This window comes from Mytilus californianus, unplaced genomic scaffold (genome assembly GCF_021869535.1).
Source record: "Mytilus californianus isolate M0D057914Y unplaced genomic scaffold, xbMytCali1.0.p SCAF_4, whole genome shotgun sequence".
Classification (NCBI taxonomy): Eukaryota; Metazoa; Mollusca; class Bivalvia; order Mytilida; family Mytilidae; genus Mytilus; species Mytilus californianus.
Window position 1 is genome coordinate 69,176,613 of NW_026262690.1, and position 21,176 is coordinate 69,197,788.

Consider the following 21,176-nt stretch of genomic DNA (forward strand, 5'->3'; position numbering starts at 1 on the left):
AATTCCATTTTAAACCTGAGTAAACCATGAAAAAAACGTTGATGACGTCACGGTCACATGACAAAATTATGTCTATGAGCTGATAAACAAAACAACGTAAGCCAATCAGAAGACGCGTTATATCCAAAATTAAATCATTTCTTCATAGACAGAAAAAATATTACAGTCATTCCTTGAATAATCGATCTTTTTATTTAAAGACAATGATTATGTTCTAAAAAGTCAAACCCCTTCCTTTCGCTCTCCCTTTCTTCAACACCTATTCACCGACCTAAGCCCATAGTTTTAATTAATCGTCCCAGAAAACAATAACAGCTAAACAGGCAACAGATATAAAGATTACTGAAGTTAGAAAAATAAAACAAACGGTGCTCAAATGACATCTATAGCATCTACAATGACAACTGGCCTCGTAACATTTACAACAGCTTGACTGATAACAGATCAAACAACACTGACAACCGCAGACGTTAAAGATCAAACCTGTAGTGCAAGTCAATATATATCGAAAAACAAGACAACAACCAAATACAATTCCAAAGAAAGATAATGCAGGACGATTAAAGTCTAAAAATGCGAAATATCCACAACCTACAGCAATTCCTATAGAGCCATATCCTGCAAAAAGTTGCAAGAACAACAGCCGACATAGATCTCTATCTTCCAATGTTTTCTTTCGTCTCTTTGAAATTAAATTGTTAAATACGAAAGACAAAAATAGTATAGTTTCTATTCCTGTAGAGACAGCAACAGTCGCGAAACACGTCGTCAGGGCTGCTTCATAAATACGTTTCTCTGCAATGTTTCAGTAAATTACTTCCCCTTTTGTCCCCACATTTAATAATGCTACTTTCGACAGTAAGGCTTATAATAGCAGCAACAATTACTCTTACATAAGCTCTACGCACCAAATTAAACCAAGAATGGCACCAAGGGCAGCTACTAACAAAGCTGTTTTGAGCCCTACTTCTTTACAATCTATGATCAAAATTTTGAATAAATCATTTTAACATTTCTTTGAGAAAGTTTTGGTGTCTGCTTGATGACTGAAACTCTTTCCGGTAAAAATATAGTTAATTGCATGTTCACAATTGTTTGATAATAATTCATACTTTCTCTCACCAATTCTATCGTTGAGACGATTAAAAGCTTCCTCAACTTTATGTTTTGTCTTTGGGTAGTTTTCTTTCTCAACTAAATACACACCTTGTTTAAATTCTAAAATATCGTGTGTATCTTTTTCTTTATCAATGAAGATCGTCTACCTTATAAATTTACCGATGCTATCACAACTCTCCATCCCAATTTCAGCCGATCTTGTGTAATGTCCGATGGTGAGAGCATCTATAGTATCAGATACTTTAGAGATTACCAACACGAAATGGTGGAAGTAGCCACCTGCTCGTTTCACTTGTATATGAGACAACGGGTTAGACTTACATTTACGTCGGAAATCATCATAATTTTCCAGTTTATTAAGACCAGTTAAAATATAGATAATTTCATGCTCACAATTGTTTGATGATATATCATACTTTCTCTCACCAATTCTCTCGCTGAGACGATTAGAAGCTTCCTCAATTTCTTTTCTTGTTCTTGGATAGTTCTCCTGTTTAACCCTGCTCAAATTTTAAAATAGCATGTTTATGTGTATGTTTGTCGAATTCTTCCACCAAGAACGTCTGCTGTACAAATTTACAGTCGCACTTACAATTCTCCATCCCAATTTCAGCCGAGCTTGGTAACAGCATCTATCCAATTAGATACTGAAGAGATTGCCAACACCACGAAATGGTGGAAGTAGCCACCTTCTCGTTTCACTTTTATATGAGACAACGGTTTACACTGACGTCGGAAATCATCATAATTTTTCAGTTCATTTAGATCATTTTCCTCTTGAGCACCGACACTTTTTCTGGTTAAAATATAGCTTATTGCATGCTCACAATTATTTGATGATAAATCATACATTCTCTTACCAATTTTATCGCTAAGACGATTAGAAGCTTCCTCAATTTTTTTTAATGTACTTGGATAGTTATCCTGTTTAACCAAGAATACACCCTGCTTAAAGTTTAAAATAGCATGTGTATGTGTATGTTTGTCGATTTCTTCCATCAAGAACGTCTGCTGTGCAAATTTACAGTGGCCATTACTATTCTCAATCTCAATTTCAGCCGAGCTTGTGCATTGTCCGATGGTGACAACATCTATCCCATCAGATACTGTAGCCAACACCACGAAATGGTGGAAGTAGTCTTGAACACCTTCTCGTTTCACTTTTATATGAGACAACGGTTTACACTTACGTCGGAAATCATCATAATTTTTCAGTTTAATATTTGGATCTTTTTTCTGGCCAAGAATTTTGCTATTTTCCTCTTTAAATTCAGTTCTCATAGTATCATCTTCACTGTGACGAAAAGCCTACAAAATTAAAAAAAAACGGATTTGTTACACTTATATTTTGATGAGTGTTGAATTTCTAATATTGCCTTCAATTACCTTATGAATATAAACGGAAATGATAGGAAAATGTCAACATTTGGTTGAGGCAAACTAAAGTTAGAAAATGGAAACAAAAAAATTGTACTTGATCTTAGTTTTGTGGTAATGAATGTTGTGTATAGGTTTCATAATGTTTGGTTGGGGCAAACTTAAGTTACAGAATGGAAACTAAACATTTTGCAATCTTTCGATTTATTAAGGGCATAACTCAATAATGGTTGAAGTGACACTACCCAAATTCAACTTGATCTGTGTTTTATCAGTTGAAGTCAAAATTAAACATTGCATTGTATAAAGCATTGATTGTAGTTGATTCGACTATAATCATGGACAAAGGAAAACTCCAATTTTAAAAATTACTTGATATTTAGAAGAAAATAGAAATTTAGCAATTTTCCATTTATAAAGGGACATAACTCTAGAACGGTTAAAGTGACGCCACCAAAATTCAAACTTGATCTGTTTTTTTGTGGTAATAAGCATTGTGTATAAGTTTCATAACATTTGGTTGAGGCAAACTCAAGTTAGAGAACGGAAACAAATTTTGGGACGTACGGACGGACAAGGGTAAAACTTAATGCCCCCACCGCTACGGCGTGGGCTTAAAAATCATGACAGACTAAAATATCAATCAATACGCATCCAATGCATTTAGTGTTGCTATACAAGAATGAACACTTGTAGTTCTTAATCCTGTCGATGTTTATAATTTGGCATTGCACAATGTCATGCTATTCTTAGACAAGCAATAAATATGTTCATGTTGACAAGCAATAGTAAAGTACTTACTTCAGGAAGCTCTGGGTTTTCAAAAGTTGAGACGAGTGTACAAACAAAAACTAACATTGGACTTTTATTAGGCAATATGCCATCTACAAATTTATTTTGGGCACAATACCTAATATTGACGCTAGTAAAAAAAATTAGACCAAAGAAATATCTGTGTTGGTAGTTCAAAACTTGATTAATTTGTTATTGTTTGCTTTATGTCAATGACAAATATTTGATACATATTCAGGACAAGAACAATTTGAAATAAAAAGTTGGTTCATCGGACCCCCTCCCCTTCCCAAATTAGAAAGTGTACAATAGCATTATATGGTTAAGGTACTGCGAAAGTTTCATTTAATTTTGATGAGGGGGGTTAGGAGGGGAAGCGGATACAAATGTTTACTACAGTGTTCAGATATGATGTCAAAAATACAGTTATTCGGATGATAGAATGAAATAATAAGTGCAGAAGTAAATAATGTCCGTAATAGTTAGTCAAAGTTTCACAAATTTTCGTGCAGCGATTCAAGAGCAGTTGCAGATACAAAAACCGGGACAGAATGACGAAGGGACGAACAAACATACGGACAACTCTTCCATCACTATAAAAGGTGGGGTATAATTAATGTACCATGTACGTAAATGATGACACATTGGAAATTGATCTTCACTTTCACCACAAAATAGGAATCCGAGAAAACGTTGCGCTTGCGCTAATACCATTCATCGACGTCATAAACATCTCTGCTGACAAAGTTATCGTCGACGTATCGCCGATATATTGCACAAGGATAAGTTTTTGGAAGTCTAAAGAATTGATCCCGTGCAGCTTTTCTGAAGAAAGTAGAAATCAAAAGAGAAGTGTGGTGAGTTATCTTATTGCACTTTTCTCAAGTATTATGACTTTTGTTGTTTTCCATTTGAAAACCTACTGAGACAAAAAAAAAAGGATACCACATTTAAGGTAAATTTGATTTTAAGGCCTTCAGCATCTTCTAGTTTAAGTAAGTCTTCTGTTTCTTTGTTTTCAACTGATGTCGTTCTGTTAATGAGAAGTCGTTGTAAGATTACCTATCAAGACAACTTAATGTATTTTGAATTTGCTGATGATCCTCTAGACTTCCATAGATTTTCTGATAAATTTAGTTTGCCTAAACAGCTAATACTATTATTAGTATTTTGGCCAAAGAACTTTTGACCTTAATTACTGAGATTACTATAACCGTCATATAATAACGCAGTAGTCTCAGATAAAATGCAAGTAGGGCAAATTCAAACTTCTCCTTGTCTGGTCGTTCGGGCACTTTTAAAAAAGGTTAGACATCAGCAAATTAGATCTTAAGTTTCGATTACTCTAGGGTCAAGATTAAGTGTTTTTGAAAATGATGGATATATATCTGTTTTCGAATTCTGACTACAACTATCGTGGTTCCGGGGTTTGTACGTCCTTTGAAAAGTTGAGTATGAGCAAACTTAGATTTTGGATGGATACTTTTGATTACTTTGAATAAATGCATTGGTCAATGAATGTTTAAGTATTAGCTTAAAGATGACAGAAAGGCGTGTAAATTTTCTGTTCTGTCCATTTATACAATAAAATAAGTAGTCCTAAAAAAAGTATAATATATAGTTGCTCAAGCAGAATCAAATTTTTACAGGGGATATAGGGGAGGGGTTACAACGTAACATAAGTATGGAGTGGTCAGCCCAAGAAGAAGAAAAAGAAAATCAGGCAGTATCTGGTTTCTGTGAAGCCATCCTTAGTGTTGACGTATTTGAATTCACACTTGCAGCTGGGGATAAGGAAACCGCCTTGATAAAGGAATTAGGTATGAAATCTCCCTCCCCTGTCCTAGCTATTACTTCTGAATATAAAACAAAATCAAGATTGTCTCTTATGATCCTTTGTACATTTATTGACCACTACTAGTATTTCCTATGGATAAATGATAACCTTATGTTTTGTATGGGTCATTTCTCAGATAAAAAATGTCATTTTGATTTACTGTTTCTAAGCCTATATCTTTTCTTTGTTCTTGTATAAGAGAGGGACGAAAGATACCAGAGGGACAGTCAAACTCATAGATCGAAAACAAACTGACAACGCCATGGCCAAAAATAAAAAGACAAGCAGACAAATAACACAACATAGAAAACTAAAGACTAAGCAACACGAACCCCACCAAAAACTGGGGGTGATCTCAGGTGCTCCGGAAAGGTAAGCATGCTTCCTTTGAATCTTTTATCTTTCAAATCAAATTTCATTATTGTTGTTTTCATTCTTTTCCAGTTCTGCTCGGTGGGTGTGGTATGCTCTTCATCACCTCATAAGTAACATTATATGGAGGCGTCGTGTATAGCAGGAATGAAACAGCAACCAAATGACACAAAACTTAAGACATACATAGGTGAATAAACAGCTTTAAACACACATCCTTACAATATGGCAAGGTCAAAATCACCTCGCGTCTATACAAGTTGTAAATAAGTTTACCAGATACTTTTGTTTATTTGAGTTGTTAGGATGTTGTTTCATTGTCATATACCTGATATCGCCTTTAACTACCAGCAACACTAAATTCCCCAATGTTCAAGAACATTAGGATATACACGTGTTTCTCCATTTAGACAAATTAAAAGAACAAGACACAACTGAAAAAGAAAATATAAAAGGAGTAGAGAATGAGTTGACAGTCCAAGAAGACATTCAAAGTGTATCTGATGAATTGAAAGATTTGGAGGTGGAAATAGACGCAACAGAACAGCAGGAAGCATCAGTGAGAGCAGAAGGTAATGACGTAACTTCTTGAATTCCATCGCCACTTGTTTCTTTTACGAGTTTTAATTCTGGACTTCTTTTGTTTTATGTTTTAAAGTTAAAATAATACTTTCTAAGCAGTTATAGCTAGATATTTCCTTTGTATTATTCTCAACTAAACAGTAGCATATTGTCTGTTCGTTTATTTAACAACAGCGAATATTACAAATTGTAAAGCCGATTTCGGTGCTGTAGTTGGGGATTAAGAATTATCATCATCGTCATTTGCTGGATCTGTATATCCTATGTTATCTCATTATTTTTTTTACAATGATAATGACAATTCTAATCACAGTATATAATAGAATATTGGTAAATTAGAACGCGACTGTTACAATCACGTGATATACTGAGAAATTATAATAGATACGTGGACACATTGCTTGTTTTGCTTTTCTCCATATGCACAGCAAATTAAAGGCTTCCAGCAACGAGCGAAAGAACATGCCCCTTACAACAAGCCAAAGGCTATTCTAATTACATGTATATCTATCAAGTTTTGTCTGTCCTTACATGTATGTGCACGAAATATGTGCCACTGAACGTTAAGGAAACAACAAAAAATCAATCAATCCAAGTTTTCGTTTGATTAAGAATGGTTTTCCCCTATTCGATCCGCAAGTTTTCTTAAGGAAAAGGTGAGTGTGATCAATTCATTACATAATTAACCGGTAAAGCCTTGCTACCTAGGTTTTATTCGTTGTCCGTTAATTGCACATTATTAAAAGACCAAGCGTTTATAGATACTAAGGATTTTCTTATCCCAGGCATATAACCTTAGCCGTATTCGGCACAACTTTTTGGAACTTTTGGTCCTCAATGCTCTTCAACTTTGTACTTGTTTTGGCTTTCGGGCATTTTTGATCTGAGCGTCAATGATGGGTCTTATTTAGACGAAACGCGCGTCTGGCGCATTGGATTATAAGCCTGGTACCTTTTGATAGCTATTATTTGTGTGTGTCTCTGTCCTGTATGTTCTCCCATTTATTTGTATTGTAGTCCTGTCATGTAATCTTGTCATTTTAATGTTATATTTAACATTGCCATAAAAGCGGGAGGTTTGGCTAGCCACAAAACCAGGTTCAACCCACCATTTTTTTTAAAATGTCCTGTACCAAGTCAGGAAAATGGCCATTGTTATATTATAGTTCGTTTCTGTGAGTGTTGCATTTTAGTGTTGAGTTTCTGTTGTGTCGTTGTTTTCCTCTTATATTTGATGTATTTCCCTCAGTTTTAGTTTGTAACCCGGATTTGTTTTTTCTCAATCGATTTATGAATTTCGAATAGCGGTATACTACTGTTGCCTTTATTTAGACAATTAAATGCTACTATTTGATGACAGATTTTACAATGGTTGCTTGATTGCTATATTATTTTTTTATAATGTCCTGCAGCAAATATTTAATAACCAAAGTGAATAGCATTGCATAGCATTGGACAAAGCAGAAAAGTCACAATACAAAGAAAAATATTGCAATATAATTTTTTTCCACTAGGGTACACGTAATTGTTTTCCCTTAGCAAGACTTCAAATATAGTAACACATTTTAATCCTGCTTCCCGAATTTTATGAACCGTTATTCTTCTGTGCAGATTTTTAATTATGTGTTTTACTTTAACGACTTATGGTCTAGAAAAGCAAATTTGGTGGTTTGACCCGACCATACGCTGTGCATTTGTCAAGTCTGGCTATCTTGACCATGTGTTGCTCGTTCTTCTTTGTCTTTGTTGGTACATTTGATTTTTTCGGATAAGGGATGCGATGTTGGTTGATGTGATTGGTTGTTACTGTCCAATATTTTTGGTAATTCCTGTCATTTTTTTAAATGTTTTATAGATATTTTCCCCAAACGACAATACATTTGAAAGTATAACATGTTGTACTACATTAATGATGTATAATTTTTTAGGGTACAGCCCAGAATTCTGAACATAATGAAGCTATTAGCAAATAAACGAAAAAGGACAAACAAGAGGAAAAGGTTGTTCAGTTGTATTTTAAAGCTGTTGACAAGATTATGAAAAGGTACACAAAGGATGTCAGATTACAATACAAGAAAGAAGTAAAGAGGAGAAAAAAGGTGGGAAAAACGGAGAGAAAAGATCAAAAGATGTTGGAGAAAGGTATTTATTTTATTGAAATGATAACTTTCTTAAACGATTCAATATGGACGCCTTTAACAGGACGAGCATTCTTTTTTAACTTCAGCCAGACCTTAGAATGATTATTAAAAAATAAAACACACAGTAAAATATAACTATACTTCTCCTTATTTTTATAATATAATTTTAAATCTTCATGAACTTAATTGATTTTAACATTTGCATTTACAGAAATGTAGAGGATTGAGAAAGAAGGTGTAAAAAATAAAAAGAAGAAAAAGGCCAAAACTATGACTGTAAAGGAAAAACACACTGATTTAATGGAAAGCAAAGCAAAGAAAGAGACAGAGAATAATAAGGGTTATAAGAAGAAAGAGGCACAAACTGTAGATGCTGTAGATGTTAAGCGAAATGGTATGAAGAAAAGCAAAACAAAGATAGAGGCAGAGAAAAACAAAGATGAAAAGAAAGAGTCCCAAACTATGGATATTAATAAGGAAAAACATTGATAAAATGGGTACTACCAATGGCGGAAAGAAAAACACAATTTCGGCAAATATTCGTGCATTTTTCGAATCTTTTTTTTTTAATAAACGACGGAAAAAGGATAAAGCTGTAGTTTGATAAATCGTTTTTTGTATTATATAAAATTTTCCATATTTTTTATCGCTGTTTTTGTATTCTATTTTCTGAATGGGAAGTCAAAATGGAATTAGGTGAAAAAGGATGACACGAATGGACCTGCCTCACGTAAGATGTAAGTCCTCCTGAACGAAATACAAGTTCGATGTCTTAGTCTCAATCAATTACAAATAATTAAGAAAAAAGTCATTAGCTACAGGCAAAACGAAAAGAGGGGCCTAACAAGTACTATTTTCATGTCATTTTTATAAATCCAAGAGCTGTAACTATGTTAAAAGTAGGTCATTCGAAACACGAACTCGACTTGTACCTCATCATCATATACATACCAAAACATTATAAAAATAAGATGTGGTAAGTTTGCTGATAAAACAACTAGTCACAGAGACCAAAAGACGTCGATTTATGCAATTAGGGCACTGTTTTCATGCTGATATTTTCACATTTTTTAATGCGAACACATTGATAGTAAAAAAAAGGAAATAAAAAAGAAAATAGCAAAATAATTAAAAACAAATATCAGAAATTTACAGAAATAGAAAATAATGCCCCCGAGTTCATATATTATAGGACTATTACATGCTCCTGACTTTGGACAGGCACATAAAGAAGTTCTCAACACTACCCTTAAGGTGGTTCTGCAATTTACAAGTGCGCAGTTTTTAACGCATGAAAAACTATTTTGACGATATTGGAAAGCGGGCATGTCTGAGAGCACCTCCTGATGTCAACAAGCGATGCAAAACTTTTTACAAAAAAAAGGAAATACGGTCAGAAATACAGAGAGGTTTGTTAATTTGTCAAATGAAATTTTAAAAGGACAGAAATAAAGGCATGATGATGTGCATTAAAAAAAAGAAAATTTTGACATGCTGTACGACTGCCGCGATGACGAAATTTTTAAACGTATACAAAGGACCTAGATGTAAACAACTGTATGATGTCACCGTACAGCCTTCGACAACGAGTAATACCCATATAGTATGGTATAAAAGGCATCGTGGGTTCATCGATCTTCATCTGTCATACATCTTTTTTATGCCCCGCAACTAAAAGTTGGGGGACATATTATTTTATCCCTGTCCGTCTGTCCGTCCGTCCTTCCGTCCTTCTGTCCTTCCGTCCTTCTGTCCTTCCGTCTTTCTGTCCTTCCGTCTTTCCGTCCTTCCGACCTTCTGTCGGTCCGTCCCATTATGGGTATATAGTTATTCCGCATAACTCCTCCTACAGTTTGAATGCTAGGAAGTTTTCACTTTGCGGTCTGTTTTTACATATATTGAAGGTTTGTATGTGGTCAGGGTTTCGATTTTTATTAATATTTGCTCTTTTGGGAGATAGTTGAACTTTGTCATTTTTTGGAGTATTTACTTGCATAAGAGGTGCATAGCGTTTCCGGATAACTCCTCCTACAGTGAACCATAGACCTTTGTGCTCCCATGCTTAACTTTGTGTATTTTAAAAAAACACTACGCATCTGCGGAGGCATCATTTGTGTCTCCCAGACACAATAATATCTTGAAAGAAAGTCCTACCGTGATTTACTTGATTGACCGGCGAAAAGTCTTGAGGGGATAGATGCAAAATCTTGTTAGATGTCTGCTTTCAAAACCAATAGAATGTGCAGTTTTAGAACAGGTAAAGAAGGAAACGTATTCTGCCTTTCCCAACCATGAACATGATCGATTATTAGATGGGCTGTTGATTGCGTAAGGTGCAGAGATATACATCTTTAGCATGCTGAATTAAACGGACATATATACCTTTAAAACGTGGAGGAAATGAAACGACTAAAAATCCAGTGACATTTTTGGGGAATATTTATTTTGACACGATGAAAACAAGTATCCACCAACTTATCAATATCGCCTCTTCGTTTATAGACCACACTATTCCTTTTTGTAGCTCTCATCGGGCATTCATTTGTTTCGAGTATAGGGAACCGTTTTTAATTTATGGTTAGGATTACAAATTTGGCTTGTGTTAGAGTACCCCCCTATTTTTTTTAATTTATTGTTGTGTATACATTTTGTTCAAATGTATTAGGACCTTTTATGGTCATTGATTTCATTGTTTCGTAGGCCAAGGAGGTGGAGCTAGATAGTGAATAACTACTTCTGAGATGGAAGTTAGAGCACTGGTCTTAGCTCTTCCCATTCTTTGTTTTTCCTATGACAAGCGACACACGGCGGGACAGGAGAATGCAATTACTAAAATATCATTCAGTTAACGCACTCCTCTAAATATAACAGAATTTAACTCCGTCGAAGATCAAAGGAAAAATTACCATTCATGTTACAAGAATATGTATTGTTCCAATTAAGGGCCCTTGATTGGCAGCATGACATATATACACACAAAACAATACACTATATTTGTAACAAAAAACATATTTTTTACATTGAAATGAGCATAACGAAATCAGATATCTATATTTTGATTAGATTGGTCTGCAATCGGTCTGCAATCAAACTTTAACACAAATACTATTGTAGTCTGCAATGTTACGGGTCAAGTACATGCATTTACAACAGGAATATGTCATGAATCTTATATATAATTATTTAATATTATTCACGATGGATTGTCCAAATACATTGTTAAAGGATTCCAGAATTATATAAAGGTGTACATTGATGGGCATAATATGTGTCTAATATTGATTATTTCGTAAATGATCTATTGATGGTTTTATTCATAATATTTTGTGGTTGTGGTAAGGGTGGTGGTTGTCACATAAATGATCGACATTCATCCTTATACCAGTCTTCAGAAATCCAATTATAAATCATTTCAGATAAATATCACAAGGCCACACTTTGGTCCTTCAATGGGTCAATTTCAAAAGCCTTAAAACAAATCACTGCATAAGGGTACAGGATCCAAAGAAAACTTTGGCCGCAATCTACGATCCAAAATGTTCTGCAACTCAAGAGTCCCAAGATTGTATTGAATATATAGACTCAAAACTTGTCTGGGTCAGGGGTTGCATCCAAAGTTATCTTAGCTAAAAACTGAAAAAAGACGCTCAAGTTATCTTATATGCTCTTCTGTAGGATTAATTTATAAAAAAAATATAATAAAAAATAGTTTGATACAAATATGTACATCGTTTTATCCTCGAATGCACAAAATGACCAAATTACATTTTTCTAAGTTTGTGAGGGTATAAAACAAGACGTTCGACCTCGACAGACGGTTCATATTTCCGGAGATATAACTTAAAAGTTGTTATTAAAAGAAACTTAAATAACCGTCTTAACATTTATTGTAATTTCACGGCCACATTACATATGTCAATCGATAAAGATTCGCCTCAAAACAAGCAATAGAGAGAGACTATATCGATCTGGTTCATTCGAAAAACGCAATAATCTAGAACTTCTTATTTCTAGGGTTTTTGTCCGGTGTGAAAGAAATAAGTAATTACTTTGATGGTTGATAATTAAAAAAAGGTGGTATGAATGCCAATGAGACAACCCTCCAAATGACGTAGAAGTTAATATCTATGGGTCTATATATATGGCCTTCAACAATGAGCAAAATCCCGTTTTGAAAATCCTTTACCTTCAACTCCATTTTCTAAAATAATAATCGAAGTTGTGTTAGGTCACCAGTTTATTATATAAATAAATCTTTTTTTATGAAGACTACAATGTATATATATTAACACACTTTTAAATGAATTAATTAAATTACATGGCTGGTTCATAAGAATCCATAATTTGACTGGCAGACAACAATCACAAGGCATTCAAATATTATGTCATTTTTCAATAAAATGCATTATTTCTCCATGACAACATTACAACAATGCATAGTAAACATACAAAAAACTTAATCTAACGTGAAGGTAATAACAAAGACATGTAAAATAAGAATTGAATGCTTCTTTACTGTACTTTTATGGAGTTGTCAAAGGACACGCATTTTTTTGTATAGAGCTTCCATGCTTCAAACAAAATTTGTTTCAATCAATGCTTTTAAATCCCAATTAAATTACAGAAAGAACCATGCAATCATTAAATACACAGTAATTAGATATAATTCGCATATCATTTACTGTAGGAGTACTGGTCTTTATTGGGTGTCAATTTTTGTGGATTGTGAAAACATATTTGGTTCCTTCGTTGTTTTCGATTTATGGTTTTAAGATAAACATATTCGCACTCAATGGAAAATATGTAATATTTAGTGTAATTAATTTTGTAGCTGAACGGACCCATGGAATCCCTTAAAATGATCTTGAAGTATAGATTCTAGGTACTGACGTTGTTTTTCATCTAAGTTAATAACGTGTTATAATGTTCTTTTTATTTGTCTTTGTTATTTGTTTTTATAGTGATTAAGATTATAACACAATGTTAACTGCTGTACCCCAATTTTTGACATTTTTACCTATTATGTCTGTTTGTTTTGCTCACACATTGTTGTCAATATAATGAAATTCTATGCAACTGTCATACAATGAGAGGTTTAGCTAGATATAAAACCAGGTTTAATCCACCATTTTCTAGATAAGGAAATGCCTGTACCAAGTCAGGAATATGACAGTTGTTTTCCATTCGTTTGATGTGTTTCAGCTTTTGATTTTACCATTTGATGAAGGACTTTCCGTTTTGAATTTCCTTGGAGTTCGGTATTTTTGTTATTTTACTTTTTTTTTGCACTCCATAAACAAAAATACTTTTATAGTACATTTTTATCTAGATTATACACACTTAGAAGGCAAAAGTTAAAATAAAAGCAAGGAATATCATTAAAGTGATATGAACAGCAATATATAAAACTTAGAAAATTCTACAAACAATTTGTTTAGTGTTTTTTATATAAAAAGTTAATGAGTATTATGATATTAATCAGATGTTTTGTATGTTCACATTTCAATTTAACTTCCAAGTTTTAGTTAAAACAAGGAAAAAGACAATTAGATAAAAAAGGAGTTTTGTTATCTTCTACAAATTGTTCCATTACCTGCAAAAAGCAATCAAATTAACAAATGATGACAAATAATTACCATAAGGACTACATTATTTCAGACATAAAACACATAATATTGTGGAGGCTTGAAACAAACACAAAATTCAATTACATTCTTAAGACTGTTTTTGAGTTTATAAGGGATTCATTTCACTTCTAGGTTTCATATGTTACTTGCAGTTATCTTTATCAATTGAAAAGGGATCGATATACCAGAAGTGTTTTAGCTAACGCAAAGGTCTAAAATTATTTACAGTTAATGCATTTGTATTTAAATAATTCTGATAAGATACATTTCAAAATAATCGTTCTTTTTCATTTAAATACAATGATAATGTCCTAAAAAGTTGGACTTCTCCCTTTTGCTCTCCCTTTCTTCAACACCCATTCACCGACCTAAGCCCATTGTTTTAATTAATCGTCCCAGAAAACATTAACAACTTAACACGCAACAGATATAAAGATTACTGAAGTTGAAAAAATAAAGCAAACGGTGTTCAAATCACATTTATAGCATCTACAATGACAACTGGCCTCGAAACATTTACAACAGCTTGACTGATAACAGGTCCAGCAATGCTGATAACAGCAGACGTTTAAAATATAAAGTCAAAATATATCGAAAAACCAGACAACAACCAAATACAATTCCAAAGAAAGATAATGCAGGACGATTAAAGTCTAAAAATGCGAAAAATCCACAAACTACAGCAATTCCAATAGAGCCATATCGTGCAAAAAATTGCAAGAACAACAGCCGACATAGATGTCTATCTTCCAATGTTTTCTTTCGTCTCCTTGAAATTGAATTGTTAAATACGAAAGACAAAAATAGTATAGTTTATATTCCTGTAGAGACAGCAACAGTCGCCAAACACGTCGTCAGGGCTGCTTCATAAATAAATTTCTCTGCAATATTACAAATAAAATTCGTATCAGTGTGATTCTTCATTTCGTCAAGGATAGCACTACTTGTGTTTTTAAAAGCACCATGGATATAGGGCAAATGAGCAGCCAAGCCTATTCTGATATCCGCTTCGTTGCGTATATTGCTTCCTCTTTGTCCCCACATTTAATAATTCTACTTTCGACGGTAAGGCTGACAATAGCTGCAACAATTACTTTAACGTAAGCTCTACGCACCAATGCACCAGCAATGGCGCCGAGGGCAGCTACTAACAAAGCTGTTTTGAGTCCTACTTCTTTACAGTCTATTATTAAAATGTTGATCAAATCAATAAAACAGATCCTGGAGCAAGTGTTTGTGTCTGCTTGATAACTGACACTCTTTCCGGATAAAATATAGTTTATTGCGTGCTCACAATTATTTGATGATATTTCATACTTTCTCTCACTGAGACGATTAAAAGCTTCCTCAATTTCTTTTCTTGTACTTATATAGTTCTCCTGTTCAACTAAGAATACACCCTGCTCAAAGTTTAAAATAGCATGTGTATGTGTATAATTGTCGATTTCTTCCATCAAGAATGTCTGCTGTACAAATTTACCGATGCCATCATAATTCTCCATCCCAATTTCAGCCGAGCTTGTGTATTGTCCGATGGTGACAGCATCTATCCCATCAGATACTTTAGAGATTGCCAACACCAGAAAATGGTGGAAGTTGTCTTGAACAGCTTCTCGTTTCACTTTTATATGAGACAACGGTTTACACTTACATCGAAAATCATCATAATTTTCCAGTTTATTTGGATCTTTTTCCTGGCAAGGAATTTCGATATTTTCGTCTTTAATTTCAATTCTTATAGTATCATCTTCACCATGACTACAAACCTACAAAATTAAAAAAGAACGGATTTTTACATAATTTTTCTTTTATGGTTAGAATATGAAAACTTTATTAATTGTTGCCATTTAAATCTATGAACAAATGATTGATTCTAATATGACGCGCTTCTTTCGCTTTGTAAACAACAGCGTGATAAAATTCTCGATATATCTATACTTAGCGCAGACTCAGAGATGTACATATTGATGGCTGTTACTATTTACCTCCCATGTAAATCCACATGTATCGTAACCTATGTGCAAACACTATGTCGATTTCGTTGTGTTCAAATTGTAATTGAAAAAGAAACTACAGAACCGTTATTCTTATTCTAATGCATAACAAAAAGAATTAATGAACAAGAGCTAAAAAAATGTATAAATCAAAACAAAATTTAAATTCCGCGAAATTTCATGAACGATCTTGGTGCATTCACGTCATGTCATAACATGACATCATACGAATGAAAAAACTCAAGGTAAAGGTTTTCCGTTACGTATACGCCCTACGTTCGGATAATATCGCATTAAAATGGAGTTTTGAGGTAGGTGTTGTTTTATTTTCTATTCTATTGCATTATTCGCACATTTGTGGATTTCAGCAAGTCAACATGGTGGCTCACTCCTTAGTTACGACATATCAACTGTGGATTTGACAGTAAATAGTAGCCAACGAAAAAAAATGTTTGGATTAAGAATTATAAGGATTGAACACATTTTTTCTAGTGGTTATTTAAGATATAATCCATACAAGACTTAAATTTATTTGACATGTGTAGCTTTTATCTTACAGGGCGTAAATTAGAACAGCCATACTTACCGCAATCTTACCTTCGCTTCAGTTTTTAAATTACCGTATCTGGACTATTAGAATCGAAATAATTCATGGAAGCCATAGATTTGTTGGACATTTACATATGGCCTGGGCCGTGATATTCGTTAATTTGGATAAAATTAACGAATATCACAGACCAGGCCATGTGTAAATGTCCGACAAATCTTTTGCTTACATGAATTATTTCTTAATTTATATATATATATATATAGTTTATTGTTTTCTGTTTAGTATTAAATTTATAATTCCATTTATTACATCGGTGATCCGTTTATTTGGCAATCGCCAATGGCAGTCAGCAGGGTTTAAGAACATTTGTTGTTCGACCTGTTAGTCAAATGCGTTTTGTTAAAATATACTTTTTCACTTTTTTGGTCTTTTGGAAAATGTTGTTTGTGCTGTATTTATTCCCCTCTAACAAGAAATTTGTTTTGCATGTACACGTATAAAAATTGCGGTTTTTATCCAACGCAATCATAGGTTTGAACGTTGTTTTCAATTTAGACTTGTTTATATATATATATATATATATATATGTTGTATTTTGATGTATGAATGTAAACTGTATACATGTATTTTGTGTGAGAGCCTGAATGAAAATTAGACTAGTTCTAATTGAGTTACCCTCTATAAATAAAGAATTTATTATTATTACTATTATTATTATTGACATGCCATGTCATGTCAAATATAGGTATATATATGTGTGGGCAACTTTGATCGTATGGCAGAAGTCTTTGGTAATACGATAAAACCAAGCAAAAGAAACGAAATGTTCTAAAACATTTTCGTAATTTAAATGTAAGGAATATCTTAGAAAATTTTGGCTTTTTTTAACACTTATTTATAGATTTATTATACCGAACTTACCGTAGTTATATTCGACAACCTATGATAATTACTGCCCGCCATCGTTCTGATTAAAATTCAGATCTATCGGAACTCGCTTACTCGTCGTCATAACGAAATCAGAGATCTATAGTTTAATTAGATTAGGCTGAAATCAAACTGTAAACACAAATTCTATTGTAACTGCGGCCAAGCTTAGCGAAAGGTCGTGCGACATAATCAGTCAAACAAATCTTTTAGATAAACCAAAACAGGAACGATCGTTGTCATTGGTCAATTCAAACCTTCGACCTCAAATAAACTTTCAAGCCCCGCCCAAGCACACCTGCGAAAGATGAACTCGCATACTGTAAACAATCGAAAATTGAAAGGGTTGATTGGGTAAAGGATTGTGTACTTGATTATCTTATGGCAATTCTAGCTTAAATACATGTGCATGTAAAATGTATTTATATTAAATTTTGTGCAATAGTTCTTTCTAAAGTCTTTCGTTTTAAATTTTTGAATTTCGTAAGAAGGGTTCTTAATTTATTTTTAAGGCGAAATATTGAAAAGTAAAATAACAAAAATACCGAACTCCAAGGAACTACCATGAACATGTGAAAAAAATGCAAATCAATTCCTGGTTTACATATAATAGTTCATAAACCATTTGTTTTTTGTATAATAATCCCACATTTCAATGGTGAAATGAATAAACTATTTATGTGTTAAATCTTCTGTTCAACAGTTTTGCAAATACGTTACAAACTCTACTGTTCCCTAAAAAAATTTCTTAACTGTTTTATCACATTGTTTGGATGATATATATATATTAAAGTACAATGTAGCTATAAACATAAGAAAAGTTAAATTCACATGGTGTGGATTCAATACTATTCCTAAGATACCAATTTTCGTGGATTTCATGGTTATAGGTAAACCTTGAATTAGAATGTCCACTAAAACACACATTTTTCTATTGGTCTGTAGGGAGGCTTAGGCAAAACCACGAAATCAAATCTCCATGAAATTACAATTTTTCCTCAATCATCGAACATTAATTTTGTATTCACGAAAAGAAATTAATCCACAGTAATATGATAAATAAGACTGAACTAAACTGCTTTCAGTCTTAACTATAGTGGCAGTTGCAGAAAAGGATAAGGATTATGGTCCAAACTAATAGAAAGTTTGTATTGCAATGGTAGGATTCAAGTAAACATAAAACTGATCGTGTGTACCAATGGATATAAAAATAATAAGAAGAGGTGGTATGATTGCCAATGAGACAACCCTCCTAATGACGTAGAAGTTTACAACTATGGGTCACTGTAAGGCCTTCAACAATGAGCAAAATCCCTTTTTGAAAATCATTTACCTTCAACTCCATTTCTTTAAATAATAATCGAAGTTGTGTTAGGTCACTAGTTTATTATATAAATAAATCCTTTTTTTTTTAGGAAGACTACATTGTATATATATTAACACACTTTTAAAAATATTAATTAGACTACATGGATGATTCATAAGAATCCATAATTTGACTGGCAGACAACAATCAAAAGGCATTCCAATATTATGTCATTTTTCAATAACATGCAAAATTTCTCCATGACAACATTACAACAATGCATAGGAAACATACATAAAACTTAATTGAACTTCAACGAAGGCCACGCTTGAAATAAATTCCATTTTAGTAAATATTTTGGCTTTAAACTGCCATAAATGAAAAAATTCGCGAAACCGTTACATCGTCTTAGACCCCGTTCACACTTGGACATTTAGATCGATTTAAACTAGATCGGTTTACATAAGATCGATTTAAGTTCAATGTGAACGATTTGAATCGATCTTGAATCGGTCTAAACTAAAACACTAAGGTTCACACTAGCTTTTTTTTAATCGATCTAAATTTGAATCGATCTAAATAAAACCAGTTAGCGTTCTCATTACTAACGATCTCTATCGACTGCGTTCACACTACAAGTAAAAATGCAATCGATCCGACCTTATTATCAGTGAAATTGTAAACACTGTGTATAAATAGGAATATTTAATCAAATTAAAGTGTTGATACACACGCTTGCAAAAAAATAATGGATGAAGTTATTGTAATTTTGCCGCCATACATGCGCACAAATTATTTTCGATTCAATCGTACTAGTTTCGATCGATCTCTGCGTTCACATTTAAAGTGAACCGATCTAACTTTAAATGCGAACGAAGAGATCGATCTAAACTAATACGATTAAATTGAAAACATTTTGTGCGCCTGTATGACGGCAAAACTACACGTGCAACTTATTACAAAACGGATGACCAACATATATAAAAGGGCTGGAAATTAACGAAAACTATTAGAACAGCAATATCAACATTTGAATTTGTAATTCATGTGAAATAATATCTTGATCCATTATCTTTTTGCAAGCGTGTGTATCAACACATTAATTTGATTAAATATTTCTATTCATACAGAGTGTTTCACCAGTAACTAGTTCAAACCGATTGCATGTTTACTTGTAGTGTGAACGCAGTGGTTCAGATTAATTAGACCTTTAGAGATCGTTAGGATTAACGATGATGTGAAAGAACGCTAACTCATTTTATTTAGATCGATTCAAATTTAGATCGATTAAAAAATGCTAGTGCGAACGGGGTCTTTGACATCTAAACAATGTGACGTCATAGGTATACTCCCGATGTCAAACATTATATAAATAACACATAACTGAGAGGGTGATAGAGCAGATTGTTACCCCGAATAAACATTGTCAACCGAGGCGAAGGTTTTGAGGCTAAAACGTAGAACTCGAGCACTGTCTTTAAAATTATTGATGTAAATTAAATTCATTTTCCTTTGAATTATCGATTTTGATTGGTCTGCACGAGAGGGTGACATTCAAAAAATTGTCTCCCGCTGAGCCATGGGATAGAGTAAATTATCTCCCTCGTATAAGCCAATCAAAATCTGGCATTTTAACGTGAAGTATAATAAAAACATTTATACTTTTCGTACCCTTCTGAATGGTTTAAATATTGACAAAAATAAGATCGTGAAGCACAAAATGTTACTTTTTTGTTAATTTTTTGAGAATTCACATACTAAAAAAAAATTGATATTCAGAATGGTGGCTTTCCTTAGTTACGGACCGGTAGAAACTATTTGTCAACGTCCAATGAAAATGATCGTTCCAAACGAATAGCATTAGAATGAGTATTATGATATTCATCAGATGTTTGGTATGTTCACATTCCAATTTAACTTAAATTTAACAAGGAAAGACAATCAGATAAAAAAGGAGTTGTGTTATCTTCTACAAATCGTTCCTTTACCTGATAAACCAATCAAATTAACAGATGATGCTTATGACTTACATTATTTCAGTGAAAAAAAAAACTAAAAAGAGGCATGAAACAAACACAAAGTTCTATTACATTCTTCTGATTGGCTGAAAGTTTTTTGTCTATCCGCTCATAGACATAATTTTGTCCTGTGACCGTGACGTCATCAACGGTTTTTTTTTCATAATTTACTCCTTAAAAATGGAATTTAGAATTAAATTATAAGGAATGACTGTAATATGTTTTCTGTCTATGAAGAAATAACCTAAAAAATGTGGTGCACACTGAATAACCCGCATATATGTCTATGAGCTGATCAGAAAAATGTAATAGAACTTTGTGTTTGTTTCATGCCTCTTTTAAGTCTTTTTTATGTCTGAAATAATGTAGTCCTTATGGTAGGTCATAAGCATCATCTGTTGATTTGCATCTGTTAATTTGATTGGTTTATCAGGTAAAGGAACAATTTGTAGAAGATAACAAAACCAAAAGCATAGCGGGTTATTCAGTGTGCACCACATTTTGTAGGTTATTTCTTCATAGACAGAAAAAATA

At 33.2% G+C, this 21,176-nt stretch overlaps 1 long non-coding RNA gene across 2 annotated transcripts in view; it reads left to right on the forward strand.

Annotated features, from left to right (window-relative positions):
- The first annotated feature begins 14,351 nt into the window (after positions 1–14,351).
- Positions 14,352–21,176, forward strand: part of LOC127698708 (uncharacterized) — a 55,524-nt gene continuing 48,699 nt past the window's right edge. For both annotated transcript variants that reach the window (XR_007980932.1, XR_007980933.1), the window contains exon 1: positions 14,352–16,152. This is a non-coding gene — a long non-coding RNA (uncharacterized LOC127698708). The remainder of the gene's footprint in view (positions 16,153–21,176) is intronic.